The following is a 19,278-nucleotide window of genomic DNA, read 5'->3' on the forward strand; positions in this document are numbered from 1 at the left end:
ACCTGCTCTCAGATCCTTGGCCAGCAGCTCCACCGTTTGAATTTCTGACAAACACTCTGAGCCCTGGGGCTCTAGGCACATATCCCAGTGGCCCAGGCAAATGGGGGCCGTGAGGGCCGGGGTGGGGGAGTCTTGCCCCAGGACTGTTTAGTTTCCGGAGGGGCCATCGCCAGGTCAGAAACCCCTCGGTGCTTTCACTTTGGGGACTCCCCTGTGCTCACGGCCTTGGCATGTCCTAGTCTCCAAACCCAGCCCCTGACCTAACAGTACCTCCCCCCATTTCTCAGAGTAGGAAACTGAGGCACAGAGAGTTCGGAGTCGAGTAGGAGCTGCAGGAGCGTGAAGGTGTCAGGGATGCCAGGCAGGCACCAAGAAAAGACATGTCAGACACCCAGGCGCCACCACGCTGGAGACAGCCTTTCTGGGCGAGGTTTCCCCTGGTGGGAAACTTACATTTCAGGGGAGTGTGGGCACCACGTTAACCCACAGAGAATCACATGATAGGAAAGCTGTTTCCTTTTTGAATAAGTCACACGACTGGCTTGTCTCTGGGGCCATCTAGCAATTTTTAAAATTTGCTGTTACTTATAAAGCGCGTAATCCGGGCCGGGCCTGACTGTAGGTGCTGTGCCTATTTCAACCGTTGACTCTGCGAACCCTCTATGAGGCAGGTTCGTCTCTGCTCCCCATTTACAGGGGGGAGGCTAAGGCACAGCTAACCTGTAGCTCAGCAGAGATCCAGGGCAGGAGAAGGTCTCTAGGGTGCTAATGTGTCTTTAACACCTCAGTGGCCCTGAGGTTTACCCCGCTAGCCACCTTGGTGCTATGTTCCTTGTGCTGTTATTTTAAGTTTAGGAAGTCCCAGGGCAACACAAAGCGTTTGCCAGTGATAACATCAATATGCTGTTTCCTTCTGAAATGAACGAATGAGTCAAGGATGCAAAAGTGTAGAAAAATTAAAGAACATGTGAAGTCCATCATAGTTCGAAAGGGGAAGATTGTGGTCCTGGAAAAGTAAAGTCACCCATGGCTGAGGGCAGAGAAGCACCCCCATCCCTAGAATTAACCCCTTCCTACCCACTGTCATTCCCTTGACCTGGACAGGGGGTTGGGGGGGGGGTCCCACCAGGGTGCCTGAGGGGCCTGGGGGAGGGAGTGGACACTGGAGGAGGCTGGGAGGGGAGAGGGCCAGGCCAGTCTTTTTTGGGTCCCCCCCCCCACAATGCTGTAAACCCCAGGTCTGGGCATCCTGCCTTATAGGCCAAGGTGTGATTCCTGGAGAAGCTGGGGGTGGGCGGGGAGGGGGGGGTGGGACGGGGGGATCCCAGCTTGGGGCAGGGAGGCTGGGCCCCAGGGCGTTGTTCCCACACTGTCCACATGATGATCCATTGCTTTGCCTGCTCCTCCCCTGGGATGTGCCTTGGGCCCTTGGAGCAGGTCTAACCTGTCTGGAGCTCAGTCTTCCTATCTGAGGAATGGGATTAAAATACCTACCCGGCCCTAACCGGTTTGGCTCAGTGGATAGAGCGTCGGCCTGCAGACTGAAGGGTCCCAGGTTCGATTCCAGTCAAGGGCATGTACCTTGGTTCCGGGCACCTCCCCAGTAGGGGGTGTGCAGGAGGCAGCTGATCGATGTTTCTCTCTCATCGATGTTTCTAACTCTCTATCCCTCTCCCTTCCTCTCTGAAAAATCAATAAAATATATTTTAAAAAAATGCCTGCCCGCTGGCCTCACGCAGCAGGGTGAGGAAGAACTGGGTAACATACTGGGAAAATGCATTGAGATGTTTGCTGCAAGCTTGGGGGAGGCCTGAAGAGGAACATCCCGCCACCGCCACTATAACCTGGCCGGTCAGCAAGCCCGATGGCTCTGACTTCACTACACCCCAAATCTCTCACTTCTCCTCACTGGCCCCCTCCCTGGTCTAGTCCCATCGTCGCCCATGTTGGTGCCCTGGCTCCTGTCCCCACACTTGTTCCCCTCACTGTGGACCAAGGGTGCCTGGGACTGCCTGAGTCAGGCACACCCCTCCTCTGCTCAAGAGCCCTCTATGGCTCCCACTTCACTCAGCATAAACTTCTAATGGTGCAGACTGCCCTGCAAGCTCTGCCCCGGCACCTCCCTGCCCTCAGCTCCCTCTTCAGTCTCCTTCGTCACTTGGCTACCGGTTTTTCCTGGTGGAAAACCCCAGGCACATTCGACCTCAGTGTCTGACCTATGCAAGGGCGGCTATCTCTGCCTGGAGCACCTGGCCCTGATAATCTCCAGGCTCCCTCCCTCCTGTGGACGAAAGGGGCCACATGCTGACCTGACAAGCTCAGGAGAGGCCTGCATGGCAGTCTTGCAAACTCAGAGACCTAAAGTAACCACAAAGGGTGGTCTGAAATTAAACTTTAACTAAAAGCAGTTATGGTGGGCAGTTACGTCCTGGGCCAGAATCTTCACTAGCAAGGTCCACCTTTACCTTAACGGAGCCTATCAGTCTTTTTGCATCTAAGATAACATATCCTTGAAATGTCTGGGTAACTTGTGACTTCCCTTTTTATGGAGACCCTGGGGCACTGCCAGGTGTGCTGGGCCCAGGACAGATAGAACAGTTTCCTTCATTTATCATGTTAACTGTTCCTGTCCATCATTTTACTTTTTATCCAATCCCGGAGGTTTCCCCGCTTTGCTTTATCCCTCCTCCTTAATCTATCACCAGTGAATTTCATGTAACTCACCTATGTCCCTCCTTTGATTGCAATGTATAAATACGAATGTAATCCCGCCATTCTCCGGAGCATTATCTCAATTCGTTGAGGTTTTGCTTCCCGGCATATGTCGACAGTTTGGCTCAAATAAACTCACAAAAATTCTTTACAGGTTTCAATGGTTTTTTACGTTAACACTCCTGTCATTCATGTCTTTGCTCAAACATTCCCCGACCTATCTCCCAAGTCTGATACGTAATCCTCCTCCATCCGCAGCAACCCTGATGGTTCCCCACTTTGCCCATTCTCTGTAGCACCTCATCAGACCCCATCATGGAACTTACCTGCTTCCCTGTTTACTGTCTGCCCTCCACCCCACAGACTGTGAGCCCCGAGGGCAGGACTTTGACCCCTTTGTGTCTCTGCACCTTGCAGGTCCCAGCTAGTGATCCCACCCCTGCTGCTGCCCCCACTGAAGGAAACCCCCTCGGGCTTCCTGATCTGGCCCCACTGGAGTGTCCACATTACTCCCCCTCCTTCCTTGAAGTTCCAGCCCCGCTGACCTATTTGGCAGCCCTTCGGACAACCTGTGACCTCTGTTCCACATGGTGTGAGGCAGGGACATGGGTCCCCATTAGTCAGATGGGAAATGGGCACCTGGGGGCTTGGGCCACTGGCCTGAGAGTCCTCAGCTAGGAAGTGGCTGACCAGGATTATCCAACCAATAATAATAAGAATATTATTCTATTTATTGTTATTGTCATTGTCACAGCTGCAACAGGAGCAATTGTCATGGTGAGTGACAGTAGTCACCCAGCACCCTCTGGGTGCCTGGCCCTCTTCTAAGCACTTCACAGGGATTGAACTCACTTATCTTCCCAGGAGCCCTAGGAGGCAGGTGCTGTGCTTTGCATTAGACAGATGGGGAAACAGAGGCACGAAATGGTGAAATGACTTGCACAGTCACAGGGCAGTCCCCCTTCCCACCTCCCATCTCCCATCAGAGGTCCCGGGCAAAACCCTCCTCTTCCACTTTTGGACCATGTGGCCTCAGGCTGGTTACGTGACTTCTCTGGGCCTCAGTTTCTCCGTCTGTGAAATGGTCAGAACCTCGGTGAGCACAGGTGAGGGTTGTAGGGGAGTGACAAGTTGCAGGGGCTCAGAGTGGATGTTATGTGCTGTCAACCCAGCAGTTAGGATGGCCGTCTTCTCTGCAATGCCCTCTGCTGTGCGGAAGACAAGGGGACCTCAATGTCCTGCCCCCCCTTCTGGTGCCACCAGCCCATGCCCAGCACCCTTCCAAGCCCCAGGAGAGGCAGGGTCAAATGGGGTCTCCGGATGGAAGGGGGCGTAACAGGAAGCCCCCTGCCTGGGACACAATGGCAGAGGAAGGGGCCGGCCAGCCCCACACGGATGAGCCCAGCTGCTGGCTCCAGGAGGGCGGCACAGCTATTGTGAGGCCAGACAGCTGTCCCCAAGCAGGAAGCCCCAGAGTGTGAGGAAAGGGGGTGGGAGGCTGCTGGCCAGCTCTGACCCCAGACCCAGGGTCAGGAGGGACAATGGACCCTTTGTCTCCTCCTGCAGGCTGGACACCTGGATTCCCCCCAGGCCAGGCTTTCAGAGTCTATTTGACCAGATTGGTCGCACCCTGCCCAGCCCCGGCTGGCATCCTCCTGAGCCCTGACCCCCACCCAGCCCAGCCCAGCCCAGCCCAGCCCAGGGAGTGCGGAGGCAGCAGGGCTGAGCGGGCCATACTTATAGTTCCCTGGCACTGCTGAGTGAACTAAATATAGAAGCTGAGCTATTTGAGGCCTTGGCCTGGGGCAGCGTGGGGGCAGGGGCACCGCACGTGTGCCTCCCTGGCCTGGGTCCCCAAGATTTGCCTGGGCCTCTCAGTTCCTGGGGCTGGGGCTGGGGGAATCACGGGGGCAGGGTGGGCAGTATGTCTGCTTGAATGGGGATACAGACCTGGTGGCGGAGCCCAAAGCGATGGGGGCGGAAGCAAGAGGCTGTGATGCGTTAGAGCAGCGATTTTCTTTCTTTTTTGTTTTTCCCACGCCCCTCAACCTTTTTCATCTCATGGCCCACATGAACTAATTACTAAAATCCTTCAGCACACCAAAACTATAGATTATATTTTTTGCTGATCTGACCCCAGAAAAGTATGATTTTAATGCATTCATGGCTAGTGTTAGCTGTTGTCATTTTTTATTTGACTGTTAAGGGTAAAGAGGCCAGTGCCCCTGACTAACTAGTCAGGTAGTGCATGTTTTAAAAATCCTTGCAGCACACCCGTTAAAAATCTTGAAAATCGCTGCCTCAGGGGGACGCGGTTCTGAGGGCCAGAGGAGGAGAGTGAGTTTGTGGCTGGGGTCCCAGCACCCACTTCCTCGGCCCCCTTCACCCCAAACTCCTACTGTGGAAGGAAATGGGGGTTGAGCTGTCACCCCTGAGTGTTTTCTGCTTCTAGGAAATGAAGGCCTCAGGAAACTGCAGGGACACCCCCAAACCCCAAACAAAACCCAGCTCCTAGCAACCTACTTCCCCATCAACTGCTGAGCTCACTGGGGGCTGGGCTGGGGGCTGTGACATGGGCTGGGGGTGGGGTTTGGTTATAAATAGCAGGTTTATAAGCAGCTGCCAAGACAGCCAGGCAGGGCTCCCCCGGGGTGAAGCGGAGAGGGCGCCTAATGGGGCAGCTGGACCTCAGAGTGGCCCTAGCTTCACCCCCTCCCAGCTATCGCCAAGATTTGGGGAAGTAACAGCCAACTGAAGGGCGAGTTATTTAAAAGGGGCAACACCAATGATCCTTACGGCAGCCCAGGAACACGATGGCCGTTAAGACTTTGATGGAACCTCAATGCCCCCCCTGCCACTGGATAGAGTGGATTGGAATATTACACAACAGTGAAAAAGGCCCCGGGGCAGGCAGCAAGATGGCTAGGTCGCAACAACATACGCCTTTCTCGATTCTAAACACTGAGTGATGAGCAAACATCTTAATTTGCTTGGTGGATTTTGTAGTTGAATCTTGTTTTTTTCAGCTTTCTTGAGGTACAATTGACAAAATTGAAATATATTTAAAAGCTATGACCTATGATTTAGTTGTAGTAGAATCTCGAGCAAAAATAGAAGACCCCGCCCTGGCCGGTTTTGCTCAGTGGATAGAGCGTCGGCCTGCGGACTGAAGGGTCCCAAGTTCGATTCCGGTCAAGGGCATGTACCTTGGTTGTGGGCATATCCCCAGTCGGGAGTGTGTAGGAAGCAGCTGAACGATGTTTCTCTCTCATTGAGGTTTCTAACTCTCTATCTCTCTCTCTTCCTCTCTGTAAAAAATCAATAAAATATATATTTTTTTTTAAAAATAGAAGTCCCCAGAGCCCCATACAAAAGCCACCTTTGCCATAAAGCTCAGTCACGGAGAAAATGAAACAAGATGAGGTGTACGAAAACAGAGAAACGAAAAATGAACGAGAGAATACAAAACAGAATTTGGGGTGGTGGAGGGAGAGCGCTGGGTCATGTCCCAGTTCTTGGTGGGGGGCTGATGGGAGGGCCTTCTAGGATAAAAAAATAAAGTAAAATTAATAAAGCAGATCATGGGTGGACCAACAGTCACGAGAATTATATTTCACTGATTCTGTGAACCTGAGACCCTGTAAAACGGATCCGGCCGGTTTGAAATGAATAAAACTAAAAAAAAAAAAAGACCGTACCCTTTTATGTAATGCTGTTTACTTTGAATTTATATTAGTTCACACAAACACTCCATCCATGCTTTTGTTCCGGCCCTCCGGTCCAGTTTAAGAACCCATTGTGGCCCTCGAGTCAAAAAGTTTGCCCACCCCTGCTCTAATGAGAAGTGGTTAGAAAGTGGCATTGAGGAAGCACAGGAAGGAAAGATGGGAAGGGTGTGGGTGGCCAGAGGAGGGAGGCCCAGCTGGGGAAGGGGATCAGCTGGGGGCGAGGGGAGGGGGCAGTGGAGGAACTGACAGTGGCCAACAGGAAGCTGTGTGGTGCGGAGCTGGGAACACTCAGTGCTGTTTGGTGTCTTTCTCGAAGCTCGCGGCCTCTTCCCCATTCTGCAAGGGCTCCTGGGAGTGGCGGGCTGGGGGCTGGCAGTGCCCAGTGACGATGGGCTCCTCCCTCCCTGGGGCCCCTCAAGGGGGTCCCAGAATGTGGGCCAGGGTGGGAAGGAAGGGGTTTAGGCTGAGTGCCCAGGTCAACCTCTCTTTGTGCCTCAGTTTCCCCAGCTGAGCCCCCGCCCCATCAGGTTTTTGGGGTCTTGGGCAATGGTGCTGATGGTCATGACCAGTCTCAGAAAGAAGTGATGTATTCTGAGAGCCAGGGGCTTCAGTAAGAGTAAACCCATCCCCAGCACTCTATCAGATTGGGGTCTCCCTTCACCAGCTGGAAAAACAGTTTGGCACTTCCTCAAAAGTTAAACAGAGGCCCTGGCTGGTGTGGCTCAGTTTTGTTGAGTGACATCCCATGTACCAAGAGGTCACTGGGAACAAACCAGTGTCCATCAACAGGTGAACAAAATGTGGTCCATCTACACAAAGGAATAGTACCCAGCCACAAAAAGGAATGACATTCTGATAGAGGTGGTCGGCACCCAACATTATGAACACGCTGAATGCCACTGGATTGTTCCCTTTTAAATGGCCAATGTCACCAGGCCGGTGTGGCTCAGTGGCTGAGTGTCGACCTATGAACCAGGAGGCCACGTTTAATTCCCAGTTAGGGCACATGCCCAGGTCACTGGCATGATCCCCAGTGGGGGGCAGTAGGAGGCAGCCAACTGATGATTCTCTCTCATCATTGATGTTTCTATCTCTCTCTTCCTCTCCCTTCTTCCCTGAAATCAATAAAATTATCCTATATAATAAAAGCCTAATATGCAAATTGTCCCCTCAGGCGGTCATTGGACCGGGAGTTTGACCAGGAGACTGGGAGTTTGACTGCTCGCTATGACATGTGCTGACCACCAGTGGGGGGGTGGGCGGTGTGGAACATGGCGGGCGTTGGCAACAAGGTGCTGGCAGCGGGCAGCAGTGGAGGCACTGCTGGCCCCGATGGGCCCCAATAAGAGCGGGACCACGGCGGGATGGTGGACCAGACTTCGACCAGCATAGCAGTGGTGGTGGTGGTGGGGGTAGGGGGTTGGGGCCTGCCCTGATCAATTGCCCCACAGGCAGGATGGTGAAGCAGGTGAGGGGGCAGGGCCAGGCCAAGGTGGGGTGCCAGGCAGGGCTGCAGGGCTGCGAGGCTGGGGGCGTGAGCTGGGGCCTTATCTCCACAGGCCACCCCAAGGGATCCCACCCGTGCACAAATTCACGCACCAGGCCTCTAGCATTAAAAATAAACGAATAGTTCTGGCTGGTTTGGCTCAGTGGATAGAGCATCAGCCCATGGACCAAAGGGACCCAGGTTTGTTTCTGGTCAAGGGCATGTATCTTGGTTGCAAGCTCCTCCCCAGCCTGGGCCCTGGTCAGGGCTCATTCAGGAGGCAACCAGTCGATGTGTTTGTCTCACATCAATGTTTCTCTCTGTCTTTCCCTCTCTCTTCTACTCTCTCTAAAAGTCAATGGGAAAATAGCATCTGGTGAGGATGAACAGAAAACAAACAAATAAATAAATAAATAGCCAGTTTATGTCATTGTGAGTCTCACCCCAATTTTTTTAAAATCCTGAGTGGGTGATGGCACGGTCCCCCTTGGCATCTCTGCTGTCACAGCCTCTCCTTTGTGGCTCGCAGGTTGCCCCTTAGTTCATCTTTCCACTGTCTGAGATGAAGTAGCGTTACCCTCCTCCTTTTACAGATCTGACAGTCACATATTCACTCAACAGACACTGCATCCCTGGCACAGTGCTAGGCTCTGGGGGTGCACGTGGGAACAAGCCAGAGCAAAACTTCTACCCCACGGGGCTGACAGTCCCACGTGGGAGATCATGAACGTGAAACATGAAACTGTAGTGGAGAATGTCAGGAATGGGAGCTTTAAGCAGGTTAATGAAAGGGGAGGCGGTTGCTGGTGGGGGCGGGGTTGCCAAACTAAGTAGGGTGGTGGGAAGGCCTCCCCGAGAAAGGGACATTTGAGGAAAGACCTGAAGGAAGTGAGGAGGCAAGAGCTATGAAGATATCTGGGGGAAAATGTTCCAGGCAGAGGGAAATGCCCGTGCAAAGGCACTGAGGCAGGGGAGGGCCTGGTGTGGAAGAGGCCTGCGTGGCTGAAGCTGTGAGAGCAAAGGGGAGAGAAGTGAAAGATAAGGCCGGAGAGATAATGGGGTGACATTGTATGCAGCAAGCAATAAAGCCAGAGATGAATTCAAAATATTTAACACCCATCCAAGCGTGGAGGTTGACCAGCTAGATGGAGTTGTCAGCCCTGCGTGGGTTCTCTCCTACACCCTCATTTCTGATGGCCTCCCCTGAGCACCTGGGGGGTTAGGACCCTCCACACAGCTCCCCCTCCCCTGGGGACAGCACAGACCTCCCCACACCAGACTTGAGCCTGGAAGGACCATGTGCCATTTACCGGTGGGGAAACAGGCTAGAGTGGGGCAGGAGCTCTCAGGGTTACATAAATACAAGCAGAGCTGGGGGTCCTGACGCTCTCTACTACCCTGGGGTGGGACCCTGGACTCTGGGTGACTTCCTGCATCCAGCCCCCATCATCATTCACCTGGACCAGTGCAATCACCACCCTGTCCCCACTTCTACCCTTACTCCCCATAACAGCCAGAGGGCGCCTGTGAGCCCCCCTGTCAGGGACCATCCCTCTGCTCAAGAACCCTCCATGGCTCCCACCTCATTCAGGGCAACAAACGCCCAAGTCCTCTCACATGGCCCTGAACACTCTGCCCGTCCCCTCCCTCCCCTCATTCTCGTCTGCTGTCCTCACCGACTCTGTTCCAGCCACATAGGCCTCCTCACTGCTCCTCAACACTTCAGGCAGTTCCCGCCTCAGGGCTTTGCATAGGCCGTTCCCTCTGCCTGCACCGCCCTTCCTCTCCCAGACAGCCACACATTGCCCCCTCACTTCCTTCAGATCTTTGATCAAATGTCACCTCCTCGCTGAGACCTTCTCACCAACCTCCACAAAATTGCAACCATCCCCCGGCTCTTTTAACCTGTTGTACTTTTTTCCCCTTTTTTTCTAAAGCGCTGATCTCCTTCACTTGTTTCCGTTGTTCACTGTCTGCCTTCCGGCAGCGCTCCTGCCACTGCCACGGCTGTGTCCCCTGCACCTTCAACAGAGCCTCGTACGCAGCTGGCGCTCACTAATGGCCGCATAAATGAATGTCGAAGTCTGAATTTATTGCAGCTCTATCTTGGACACTTTTAAACATCTCGATAATTTCTTTCCTTTTTTTAAAAAAAAAATTGATTTCACAGAGAGAGGAAGGGAGAGGGATAGAAACATTGACCCGCTGCTTTCCACACGCCCTCCACTGGGGAGTGAGCCCACACCTCAGACATGTACCCTGACCAGGAGCAGAATCAGTCATCTCTGGGTTCATGGTTGGCACTCAACCCCTGAGCCACACCGGCAGGGCTTCTTTCTATTTAAAAATTTTTTTCCTTGTTCTCTTTCTTCTTATTATTTTTTTAAAAAATATTTTTATTGATTTCAGAGAGGAAGGGAGAGCGAGATAGAAACATCAATGATGAGAGAGAATCATTGGTCAGCTGCCTTCTGCACTCTGTGAGCCTGCAATCTGGGCATGTGCTTGCAGGCCAGCGCTCTATCCACTGAGCCAAACTGGCTAGGGCTTTTTTTTTTTTTTTTTTAAACATTAAGAGCAGTCTCTTTGACCCGTGGCTGGACTAGAGCCTGAGGCTTGGGCCCCCAGGCCCTGGGAGTGCAGGCACAGCCCTGAGACTAGCGATCCTCTACATTTTGCTCCTGGGTGCCTCACCCTCCCCAACAGGAAGTAACATTAACCAAATGTAATATCACCCTCACCTGCCCCCACCAATGTCGGTTTTTCTTTCTTTCTTTTTTGCTGCTTTCCACTATGGAGATGGCCCTGGGTTCCTTTTATAACAGCGGAATAAGATTCCTTCCACATTAATTCATTTAAGAATGAGAAAAAAAGGAAAAGCAAGTTGATTGAAGGAACAATCTGTGTTCCGTGGAGAGAGGGATGCGTGGTGTTTGCGAGCTGCCGATCAACTGCGGGCTGCAGGTCTGGGCGGCCTGCGCAGGCATGACAAGGCCTCGGCCCAGAGCCCCTAGGCGATGCCGTCAGAGCTGGGAGGGCAGAGCGTGCCTCTGGAAAAGCAGCAGCACTTGCTTCTGAGTGGCCCACGGAGGGGCTTTTTCTGAGATCATTTCCTGTTGGCACCTCTGTATGTGGGGGCGTGGCTGTCACGGGTTTCTCGTGGCCCCTGATGTGGGTCTTGACGCCCAGAGATGAAGTTCCGTGGCGGTGCCTTTGCGGAGAGGCCTCCACCACGCTTGCCTCTCGCCCCCCGCGTCTGTCTGACTCCAGCCTGCCCGGTGCCCACCAGGCCCGGTGGCCCCGACATCGGCAGAGACAGGACCCACAGGTGCCCACGCCGAGCTGCCCTTGAAACAGAGTTGTTCAAATGCCCAGACACATGGCCAATCAGCACGTGAAAACACGCTCCGTATCACTAAACATCAGTGAAAGGCAGATCCAAACCACAATGAGATACTGTCACCAGAACCCAGCTCGGCGGCTTGCCCCCGTGAAAACCAACCTGGTTAGACAGATGCTGCTGAAAAGGGAAAGAGTTTTATTATTATTATTTTTTAAATATATTTTTATTGATTTCAGAGAGGAAGGGAGAGGGAGAGAGAGATAGAAACATCATTGATGAGAGAGAATCATTGATGGGCTGCCTCCTGCATGCCTAGCACTGGGGATCAAGCCCGCAACCCCGACATGTGTCCTTGACCGGATTCGAACCTGGGCCCCTTCAGTCCACAGGCTGATGCTCTATCCACTAAGCCAAACCGGCCAGGGCTGGAAAGAGTTTTATTCAAGTGCTGGTCACCGGAGGAGATGGGGGATTCTGGTCACAAAGCCGATCTCCACATCTCAGTGCAGACAGAGGTTTTTATGAGGAGGGAGAGGCAAAGCGGAGCAAAGGAATCAGGGGCGGGGGTTGGAAAGGTCTTTATGTACGGCCAGCGCAGTCCATTCCAGTTAGGTCAAGTGACGGTCTGGTGTGCATCACCCTGGTCTTTGTCATCCTGGCTCTACGTCATCCTGGTTCTAGGGTTGAAGGTCAGCAAATCTCCTGGAACTGGGGTGACTGAAGGTGGGAGTCTGTATCTTCTGAAGTTAGTTCCTAGGATTCTTTTTTTTTTTAAGATATATTTTTATTGATTTCAGAGAGGGAGAGGGAGAGATAGAAACATCAATGATGAGTGAGAATCACTGATAGGCTGCCCCCTGCACGGCCCCCACTGGGGATCGAGCCCACAATCCGAGCATGTGCCTCTGACCGGAATTGAACCCGGGACCTTTCAGTCTGCAGGCTGCCGCTCTATCCACTGAGCCAAACAGGCTAGGTCAGTCCCTAGGACTCTTATACAAACATGCTGTTTATTTACTAGTACAAGCTACATGTTAATCAGAGTCAGCATTTCCAGAAACAACGTCAAGAGCATGGTGGGGTAGGTTACAGTTCTCACTGTTGCAACATCACCTCACTTTTATGGGGACGGCTACTATAAACAATCAAACAGAAAATCACAAGTGCCGGCGAGGATGTAAAGAAATCGGAGCCCTTGCGCACGCACGGTTGCTGGGAATGTAAAACGGGACCGCTGCTGTAGAAACCGTATGGTAGTCCCTTAAAAAATTAACCTTAGAATTCGCACGTGATCCCGCAATTCCACTTTTGGGTATACACCCGGAAGAACTGAAAGCAGGGGCTCAAAGAGGTACTTGCACACCTCTGCTCACAGCAGCATCACTCACAGTAGCTAAAAAGTGGAAGCAGCCAACTTTCCGCTGACGGATGAATGAATAAACAAAATGTGGTGTGTGTGTACAACGGAATATTATTCAGCCTTAAAAGGGAAGGAAAGTCTGACCCATGCTGCAACGCGGATAAAACCCCGAGGACATTACGCCGAGTGAAAGAGGTCAGTCACAAAAAGACAAATACTACATGATTTCACTTACATGACACATGTAAAGCAGTCAGACTCATAGAAACAGAAAATGAAATGGTGGTTGCCAGGCGTGGGAGGAGGGGCACGGGGGGTTAGTGGTTAGTGGGTGTAGAATTTCAGTTTTGCAAGATGAAAAATTCTGGAGGTTGGTTGCACAACAGTGGAAAGGTGCTTAGCACTATTGTACTGCACACTTAAAAAAAAATTTGTAATGTGTTTTTTACCCCTTAAATTTTTTTTTTTTTTTTAAAGAAAGGAAATTCCGACACATGCTACGACATGGATGACCTTTGAGGACCCGATGCTGAATGAAAGAAACCAGTCATAAAAAGACAAATGCGGTATGACTCCGCTTTTATGAGGTCCCTAGGGGAGTCAAACTCACTGAGACCGGAAGTAGAATGGTGAGTGCCAGGGGTAGGGGAGGAGGAGGAGACGTTAGTACTTAATGAGGACAGAGTTCCGGTTTGTGAAGATGAGAAAGTTCTGGAAATGGATGGTGGTGATGGTTGCACAACAATGCTACTAAACTGTCCACTTCAAAAATGGTTAAGATGCCTGCCGGACATGGCTCAGTGGTTGAGCGTTGACTTATGAACCAGGAGGTCGCAGTTGGATTCCCGGTTGCCGGCTCGATCTCCAGTGTTGGTCCTGCAGGAGGCAGCCGATGAATAATCCTCTCTCATCATTGATATTTCTCTCCCTTTCCCTTCCTCTCTGAAATCAATAAAAAAAAAAAATTAAAAGAAATGGTTAAGATGGTAAATTTTATGTTACATATATTTGACCACATTAAAAAATAAAATCCAGGTCCGGGGATTAAAAGGGGCCACACACTGTTTTCTTTTCCTTTGCGTGCAGACAGTAGCCAGGTGAGAAGGAAAATCTCTGATGCATTAAACCATGGAGGTTTGAACTTAGCTTATTACTAGAGCAGAACTGAGCCCACCCTGATTCATATGTGGCAGCTGACAGCCGAGTCCTCTCCCATGTGTACTGATGCCCTCATTGAATCCCAGGGCTGGGAATATGATGAGAAGTGAGCACTTGCCTTGCGAGCAAAATTTAAGGGACACCAAGGAAATGAATAGTAAAGGTGACTGTTATTCGAATGCAGTGTTTAAAAAAAATAAATAAAATTAATGCAAAACATGCACAATGCTTGAAATAGCAAAATGTTAAATTAAGACAGGATCTGTCAAGCGACGTGCCGAGACATTCATTGTAGAACAGAGACCAAGGGAACAATCAATCTTTGTGCCTCATTCGTCTCCCTGTGGTCCCTGCTCTGGTGAACACCCGTGACGTTCTGCCCAAGGGCTTTCTGTGGCCCATGTGGCTGCAGATCAAAATTGATAAGGAGTTTGCATCCCTGGGAATGACCCTCCACCACTTTCAGTAGCTCAGTACCCCAGCTCCCTCACTTCTCAGCTGTGTGTCCTGCATATTCTCTGAGGTCCCTGGAGGGACTGAGCCCCAGGTGCCCACCACAGAAATGTGCTCATTCAAATCCAGAATTTACTGCCTACATCTCATCTTCCTTCTCTGCTCATGCTTTCTAAGACCCCCTTTTTATAAAGTACCTGCACTCAATCCTTGTCTCAGACTCTGCAGTCGGGAAGCCAGCCCAAGACAGATGTATTTCAACCTGTAGCAAACGCTGTAACTCCTGACTCACCTAATCTCTGGCCAAATCAGCTGCATTTGTGATGTATTGCTATGCAACAAATTGCCCCAAACATAAGTGCTGAAAATAACAGTTATGACCTCAGTTTCTGTGGGTCAGGGGTGAGGTGTGGCTTCTCTGGGTTCTTTGCTTCAGAGTCTCTCATGGGCCGCAGAGTCGGCTGAGGGCTCGAGGAGAGAGGGTGCACTCCCAAGTGCACGCAGGTGTTGTCGGCAGGACCCAGTTCCTCAGTGGCTGTTGAGGAGGCAGCACTCAGCTCCTCACCACAAGGGCCTCTCCACAGGTAACCTAATCTGAAAGTCAGCCCTGGCTGGTTTGGCTCGGTGGGTAGAGCGTCGGCCTGCAGACTGAAGGGTCCCGGGTTCGATTCTGGTCAAGGGCACATGCCCGGGTTGCGGGCTCGATCCCCAGTAGGGGGCGGGTAGGAGGCAGCTGATCAATGATTCTCTCTCCTCATTGATGTTTCTATCTCTCTCTCCCTCTCCCTTCCTCTCTGAAATCAATAAAAAAAATATTAAAAAAGAAAGTGACACTCATCACCTTGGTCTTTCTCTGCTGTTAGAAGTGAGTCGTGAGGCCATGCCCGCACTCAAGAGGAGGGGATGACACACGGATAACAGGAGGCAGGGGTCACGAGGGCTGTCTTGGAGTCTGTCCGATAATTTCCCTTTCTTAGTGCTGGTTCCATCACCAGCCCAGGTCCCAAGTGGAGTGTCATCCTGTCCATAAGGCATTCTTTTTTTTTTTTTTTTTTTTTTTTTACTTAAATTTTTAAATTAATTTCAGAGAGGAAGGGAGGAGAGACAGAAATATCTATGGTGAGAGAGAATCATTGATCGACTGCCTCCTACATGCCTCCTACTGGGGATCAAGCCCACAACCCGGGCAAGTGTCCTGACTGGGAATCAAACTGTGACCTCCTGATTCAAAGGTTGACGCTCAACTACTGAGCCACGCTGGCTGGGCAAGGCATTCTAACCTTGCTCCAAATGGCTCATCTAATCTCACCTCCTTCCTTTATTCTTGTCTTGGCCTTCCTTTTCTTCTTGAAAGCTCAGTCCCACCTCAGAGCCTTTGCACCTGCTGTTCTCTCTGCTGAGAACTCTCTTCCCCCAGACATCTGCATGGCTCCTCCTTCAGGGTCTTTCACAGGTTGCTGTCCAGGTGTTGGCTGGGGCTGCAGTCTCATCTGAAGGCTGGATCGGGGAAACATTCCACTTCCTTGCAGTTTTAGCTTTCACATAAACTCTGTAGCCCTGTCCAGTGTGGCTCAGTTGGTAGGGCATCAGTTCAATTCCAGATCAGGGCACATACCCAGATTTCAGGCTCGATCCCTGGTAGGGGTGTGTAGAAGGCAGCCGATGGATATTTCTCTTCCTCTCCCTTCCTCTCTCTCTAAAAATCAATAAAAAATCTTAAAAAACAAAACCCCAAAAAACCTCAACTCCTTAAGTATGCATTCCTGTTCCACTATTTAGTCCTGCCTAATAAAGTGTTAACTCAGGCCTGGCCAGTGTGGCTCAGTGGTTGAGTGTTGACCCATGAACCAGGAGGTCACCAGTTCAATTCCTAGTCGGGGCACATGCCTGGGGTTGTGGGCTTGATCCCCAGTAAGAGGTTGGGGGCTGGCGGGGGGCAGTCAATCCATGTTTCTCTCTCATCAATGTTTCTATATCTCTATTGATCTCCCTTCTTCTCTCTCTAAAATCAATAAAGACATATATATATATATATTTTTTTTTTTTTTTCAAAAAGAGTTAACTCAGAGGGTTTGGGGTGCTCCAATCCTGCACCTTCCAAAGGAAGGCCTGTCTGCCTGATGCTTTTGCCTTGCCTTTCTCTGGGGAGGTCATCTTTAAGGCCCTGGAGTGTCCTGCCTGATAAGAGTGTCTATATACCTCAGACCTTAGACCATGTCAGAGAGTCAGGCTCACAATGTGATTCATGGCGGAGGCGTTGGGCCACCGATATGATCAGTTTGTCCTCTGAAGGGGCTGAGGTCAGCCACCTGAGTGGTCAGCCAGGCCCACGTGCTAAACTCCAGTAAAAACCCTGGACACCAAGGCTCAGGTGAGTGTCCCTGGTTGGAAATACTCAGTGCAGGTTGTCCCACATCGTTGCTGAGTGGGTTAAGAGCTGGGACTGCACTGGGAGGGGACAGCTGGAAGCTCATGCCCGAGTCCCGCCCATATGCTCTGTCCTTTGCTGATTTTTTTTTTTTAATACACATATATATTTGATTTCAGAGAGGAAGGGAGAGGGAGAGAAAGATAGAAACATCAGTGATGAGAGAGAATCATCGATCAGCTACCTCTGCAAACCCCCCACTGGGGATGGAGCCCACAACTCGGGCATGTGCCCTTGACCGGAATCGAACCCAGGACCCTTCAGTCGACAGGCCGACGCTCTATCTATCCACTGAGCCAAACAAGCAAGGGTTGCCCTTTGCAGATTTTAATCTGTATCCTTTCCCTGTAATAAATTGTGATCCGGAGCAGAACAGCTTTTCTAGGTTATGGGAGTCTGAGTGAATCATTCACCCCTGACCCAAGTTCCCCCATCCCCCAACCACCCTCTTTTGAGATCTTGATCACCCTTGTCACTGAATGGTATATTCCTGCTCATTTGCTATTTCCTGTCTCTCTCATCTCGGGACTGAACGGAACGGAAGGTTGGAACTCTGTCTGCGGCTCCCATGAGAGCAGAAAACCAGAGTGGTCTGGGGTTAGGTCCTAGCTCTGCCACTGTCTGGCGGTGTGGCCCTGGGTGCAACCTCACCTGTCTGGGTCCAGTCTCCCTATCTGTAAAACAGGAACGAGGAGCATGAGATCCTCTTTCATAGACCACTGGGAGAGGGATGGACTGATTCATTAAGGCCCAGAAAGGCCTCTATAAGCACTAGCTTCCAAGTGCTGGTTACTCTCCAGTAGCCAGAGCTCAGTTGAGGACAAATAAGTTAAGACAGTCCCTCTGAGGCCTTTGACATGGAGAGGAGGGAGGCAACCAGAGACGCCCAGATGGTGGAGAGGAGGACAGAAGTGCCAGAGACAGTTGGACCTCCGCCCTGTGGCTCTGGTCCCACACAGGCCTGCCAGGGCTATTTGGGACTGCCCGGGAGCCAGGCCCATGGAGCCACTGGGAAGGAGGTCCTGGGAAGAGACAGAGCTGGATAGCCAGGGAGAGGGCGGCGAAAAACCAAATCCCACGGCCAGGGCTCCTCGGAGGAAATGTGTGGGAGGGCTGGGGGTAAGGGGGGTCAGGGCAGCTGGAGGCCTGGCTGTGGGAGGGCACTGGACGGCCCCAAAGAAAGGCTGTGCTGGTGGCCGCCCGCCCGTCTGGCCTGGCCTGGAAGGACGCCGCCCATCTGCTGGGTGCCCTGGAGATGCTTCTGGGAGTCTGGACACAGCCCTACCCAGCCCCAAGGGAGGAATGTGCCCCATTCCCACCCCTGCTTCCAGCCTCTTCCACATAAGGCTTTCGTGGGTGCTCATGCCATATATTCAGGACAAAGGAATCAGAAGCACATGGTCTGAGTCTCTAGGGTGCAGTACTTCTGGAAACAAGACTAAAAGGAAGAGAACAGAGCCAGAGGGGAAGTACTGGGATGTGGACTTGAGAGGCAATGAGAGGAGGTGCCTGGCTCTGAGCAGGCTCTGCCCCTCATGATACCCACACCGCCAGGGCTCTCACATCAGGGCCAGGCCTTGGCTGGGGATGAGGCCACTGTGGACCCATGTGCACCCTGGGGGCTCCCTCTGCCTCTCTGGGCCTCAGTGTCCTTCCTAGTGGCCCAGATGCTCAGGTCAAAACACTGGGGCCATCCATGTCTCTGTCTGTCTCTGTCCCTCTCCACCCCCTACCCCCACATCAGCAAACTCTGAGGGCTCTACTTTGAAAATCCATCCTAGCCCTAGCCAGTTTGGCTCAGTGGATAGAGCGTCAGCCTGCAGACTGAAGGGTCCCAGGTTTGATTTTGGCCAAGGCACATGCCCGGGGTTGTGGGCTCAATTCCCAGTAGGGGGCATGCAGAAGGCAGCTGATCAATGATTCTCTCTCATCATTGATGTTTCTATCTCTCTTCCTCTCCCTTCCTCTCTGAAATTAATAAAGAAATATATATATTTTAAAAATCCATCTAATCATATTTCAAAAAATGTTTTATTGATTTTAGAGCAAGCATGTCAAATTCACGGCCCACAGTGAATATTTTTGTGGCCCAACCAATAAAACGCTATGTAAGAAAAGTTTTAATAAAAATTTTGTAACTTAATTTTTACAATATTCTGTTACACATAATTATTAATAACGAACTACAACGTTCACTAATGACTGATTACTATAATTGTGTTGCATTCATTTCCCTTACGCGTCTTACACGCAGGCGCACCATTTCTCTCCACTAATACCAGCAGCGGATATTTTAGCAGCCGATTGCCACATCCTTAGTCTTGTACTGACTTGCTTCGTGTGCACAACAGGAACTATTTCGCTTTTGGAGAACGAGAAAAATAGGTTTATTTGCGTTACGCTTATTAATTTGTGCAGTTATTCAGTGTTTGGTAGGCTAATGTTCAAGAAAAAATATTAATTTTTATTAAAATGTTCCATTATTCGCCGAAACCGGTTTGGCTCAGTGGATAGAGCGTCGGCCTGCGGACTGAAAGGTCCCAGGTTCGATTCCGGTCAAGGGCATGTGCCTGGGTTGCGGGCACATCCCCAGTAGGAGATATGCAGGAG

Source organism: Myotis myotis, unplaced genomic scaffold, assembly GCF_014108235.1.
Source record: "Myotis myotis isolate mMyoMyo1 unplaced genomic scaffold, mMyoMyo1.p scaffold_m19_p_33, whole genome shotgun sequence".
NCBI lineage: Eukaryota > Metazoa > Chordata > Mammalia > Chiroptera > Vespertilionidae > Myotis > Myotis myotis.